At 32.9% G+C, this 4,384-nt stretch overlaps 1 long non-coding RNA gene across 4 annotated transcripts; it reads left to right on the plus strand.

Moving 5' to 3' along the window:
• The first annotated feature begins 213 nt into the window (after nt 1-213).
• On the plus strand, nt 214-3,930 carry LOC139865204 (uncharacterized). 4 transcript variants are annotated; one of them, XR_011764739.1, is made up of 6 exons: nt 214-546; nt 853-2,233; nt 2,337-2,366; nt 2,926-3,321; nt 3,434-3,534; nt 3,669-3,930. It is a non-coding gene; the product is annotated as an uncharacterized lncRNA (long non-coding RNA). The 4 variants fall into 4 exon arrangements; XR_011764733.1 differs by having other exon boundaries at nt 853-923; nt 1,581-2,233; nt 3,434-3,930; XR_011764745.1 differs by having other exon boundaries at nt 3,431-3,930.
• The last annotated feature ends 454 nt before the right edge of the window (nt 3,931-4,384 follow it).

Below are 4,384 nucleotides of genomic sequence, written 5' to 3' on the forward strand. Positions count from 1 at the left end.
TGGAGTTAAAAAGGGCTAAATAATGCGCTTTCATCTTTTATTAACCACATACTAAATACAAGAGCACTTGACACACTTTCATCGGTCCACGTGGCCCTTCTTCTCACAAGTTACACTGTTCACCATTTGGGTAACTCTCCACCACACAAATTTTTTTGTTTGCTTACAAACATAGAGGTCAGATATGAGATGAGATAGCGTGAACAACTGAGTAAACAAACCTTACCTCCCACACTTCCTGGTATGTCTACCCATTCTTCTTCAACCATCCCTTTCTTCTTTTTTTTGGTTGCTTACAAAAATAGAACTCAAATTAGGGTTCTTTGTATCACACCTCATTTACATTTTCGCGCACAAATTTTCAACATCCAAAAATTCTCTCCAAAATTGATCCCACCTACATTCGCTAAATGTGTAGACTTAATTTAATTAAGTTGAAATTGTTCAATCATAAGTTCATATCTTCTCCATTCGTAATCTTCACAAAGGAATCGCAACCTAAAATATCCGTTATCAGTGTGCAGCTCTAATTCATGGCCGTCGAAGGTATGATTTTTTATAACAGTATTCTTTATTTGCATGGTTGATGATTTTTAACGACAGATGTTGCTGCGATTCGGTTTTTGTCAACTGTGTGTGTAACGATTGCAGCAAATGTATGCTAATTTAGTATACAATAATCTTTCAAACTGACCATACAATACGTTCTTCTGAGTTAAATTATCATACAGTAATTCTTTATGCCTTCATGTAGTAGGTTTCCTGATTCTAAATCGTTATTTCAACCTTCAATTTCATGTTAATTTTTAATTGCTTCGTTTAAAATTGGGTTTTTATGTGTTCAATGTGCAGGTTGATGAAGCTATTAAGTTGGATTCTGGGTATGTAAGAGCTCATCATCGCATATGCTCTCTTCTTATTAGGTTAGTATTTACAAAACATTGTTAACTGTTACTATCATTATTACTATTAATATTAATATATTCTCATTTGATGTGTGATGTTCTTAATATATTCATATTAGGTAGTTCTTCTAATGTTTCAAGTAACAACTCTCTACAGATGATGTTGTATTCGATAGGTGTCATTCTCATTTTTTTTATTGTGGATGGTATGTTTGTTTCAACAACTTTCTTGACAGATATGTTTGCTTTTGTAGTTGCTGGAAGTTCTTCCTTTTTGTGTCAGAAATTTTTTTCAACTACTAGTATACTTTTAATTGTTATGTTCTTTGAATTATTTAATACATGTTTTGTAATGTGAGTGGCAAATTATTTATTGTATGTGTATCATCAACCCAAGACCATAACAGATCACCTATTTTTTAAAAAGAATAGTTGTTACTTATTTGTTATATACATGTTTTTGTTCAGTTTTGCTTGAAACTTTACCAATCTCAAGGTATGTGTTGTTATGTGTCTTAATTTTTGTTGTTGTTGGGGTAATGGTGTTTATTAATTTTGCTTATTTGGTTATATGCCTTACATGAAGTAGATGCGAACGAAAGGCTAGGGTTTTAATTTTTTTTGTCTTTGCTGATTTCGTTTTGTCTGTTGTTGTTTGGTGCTTATTTCTTTCAGACAACGTCGTATTGCTTTACCTCCGTTCTTTGGTAGCGAAGACCCACTTCTTTTATTGTGGTCTTCAAGCTTTCGATGAGCTTCGAAATTTAGGGTTTCGTTACCGTTCTTCTTTTGATTGATGATGCTGCGATTTTGGGCGTTTCAAGCAAAGGATGAGTGTTAAAGGTTAGGGTTTCCATTTCTTTCGTTTGATACTATCAATTCATATGTTGTTTATATATGAAGTTCCTATATTTGTTTTAAGTTTTATGTGCTAATATTTTATTACCATATAACGATTTCTTCCATTTTCAGCCTTTTGGTTTATAGTTTTTCTAACAATTTGTAGGATTATAAGATCCAAAATTAATGATATTATAGTATATATCGTTGAGTAACTGTAGGTGTGTCGTTTTGAAGTATTTTGTATATCGTCTTCATCATCATCTCTTCATACACATGTGAGGAACACTGTGATGATCGGTTTTTAGTGGTGAACAAAGGCTGCAATGATCGAATAGGTTTTAAAACTTAATTTCAATGGTTTTCATGTAACCTTTCGCCTACACCTATATTGTTTATTAATTGATGGATAGTATGATAGTATGATAGCTGATAAGCTTTGAGTTTCTTAATTTCAGAACTCGCGACCCGATAGACTGCAACATATGGTGAGAGTTTATTTTTCTCCTGCACTGTTAAATTTTAATTTTCATTGGTTTGGATGGTTACCTCAAACAGCTACATTTATTCTTCATTTTTATTTGTTTGTAGGTTGTGGTTGGAATATGGTGATTTTTGATGGTAATCTTCTTTTTATTGTTGTTCATTATTCTACACTATTTCACTACATTGTCGACTGAGATGGTAAATCGGTTGTTAATTGTTGTGTGCAGAATTTGGTGTTTTGTTGTGCCACATTTTGTTTTTCTTTGAGGATAATTGAGTGCTTTTATGCTTTTTTTTTTCTTTCTATTTTTTTCTTTTTATCAAAGCACATGCTACATACATCATCATTGAATTGATTTTTACTTGTGGATTTACTTCTTTTGCTATGTGGCAATTTGTGTTTCCCAAGGTTTATTGCTTCTTTGTCATTTTATTTATTTCAACTCCGGCTATATCGTCACCAACAATGATAGGAGCCAAAAGACAACAGAGTTCATCGTGGCCCCTGATTTTGATAAATTTAAACTTTAAATCGTCACTATAAAGTTGCTTATTACATATTAAATTATTGTTGTTGTCACATATTTTTATTAGTTAGTCATGTACTATTTCATTTGTCTAAGAAAAGAAAAGAAAATGTTTTATGTTTATTTAAATGGTGAACACTAAAACTAACAAATGAATTCATTTGCAGAGATCAAGTGATGAGCTGGTAAAAAACGCATCCAAAACGTAGGAGCAGCAGAACAAGAGAGTAACGAGGAGGGAGAGGATGAACATGGTGACAAACAGTATGGTATCTGTGGTAGAAATTACAGTGCTGATGAATTCTGGAATAGCCTTGACATTTTTAAAACATGGTTTCATGGTGAATGGGTAACGATTACCCCGCCGAGGATTCATTTCATGGTCATCTAATGGGAAGAAACACAATGTGGTTGTATGGAGGTGTATCTTTAGAAGTTAGAACAAAAAAATCTAACATCTTTGGTTGTAAAATGTAGGTTTTTTTAGGTGGCTCAGCTCATAAGTGTGTGTTGGCTAGGCATCAATGGAAGGATCAAGACTTCAATTTTTTCACCATACATAGGTACTTTGTTTTAAATTTATGAAACATGCTTTGAATTTTGATGCCCGAAAGCGATTTTCACCATTCACTCAATGGGAATTCATTATTTTGACCTCCAAATATTTTTTAGCAGGTTGTGCTTGCTCATTGTGTAATACAGCAGCCGTCCCAGAAACTGACACTTCATTGTTAGTGATATCGTTTTGAAACTTTGGTTTGAACAGAAAGATTGAGGTGTTTCCTTATGCAAGTAGCCATTTTTTTAACTAATGACCATATGTTTCTTTGACCGGCTATTTGTTGAGCAAGGCTTATATATATTTATTTGATTTTTTACCTTAAGATAGTGTTTGTTTGATTCTTTGTAGGTGATGATTTTGTACGCAACGATCGCATGATGTTTCTTTGATTTGAGTTGCCTCCTTGGCAAATTTCGTGTTTGAGTTGCCTTCTTGGAAAATTTCGAGTTTGTAAAGCTACTGTCCTAATACAGTAGCATGTGTTTATAGTGTAGATGGTATGATCATGTAGCAATGAGTAATAATTTAAATTTAAATGTCATGAAATTAGATTCATTGTTTTATTGGTTAGAAGTTTTAATCTTTAGTTTACTTGTGATGTAAATTAACTCTAGAATGAATACATATGATGGTATCTACTTAAACTTTGCTATATGGCTATCAACAAATGATGGTCGTTTTTGGAGACAATAATTATTTTTGGTTGTAGTTTGTGTGCCCAAAAAAACATGAAGTAAAATGTATCGTTTAAATCAATAGCTTGCGTTAAAATTGCATAAAATTTTGAGCAGCAACGCGCTAACCTCTAACTCTTGTTAGGACTCATTTGCAGGACACAAGGATAATCTTGTCCTGATTTATTATAAAATACTCCATATTACTCACAATAAATCTTACTTGCTTTTTTTTTTTTTTTTTTTTTTTTTTTTTTTTTTTTTTTTTTTTTTTGAAAGGCAAGCTTGCATCAGTCCGGACCGAAGCCTAGTCATCATTTGCACACACACACGCGCTTTCGGGCAGGAAACCCGAACCACACTCCGAGGATCCGACCCTTTAACCATCCC

This window comes from Rutidosis leptorrhynchoides, chromosome 1 (assembly GCF_046630445.1).
Source record: "Rutidosis leptorrhynchoides isolate AG116_Rl617_1_P2 chromosome 1, CSIRO_AGI_Rlap_v1, whole genome shotgun sequence".
NCBI lineage: Eukaryota > Viridiplantae > Streptophyta > Magnoliopsida > Asterales > Asteraceae > Rutidosis > Rutidosis leptorrhynchoides.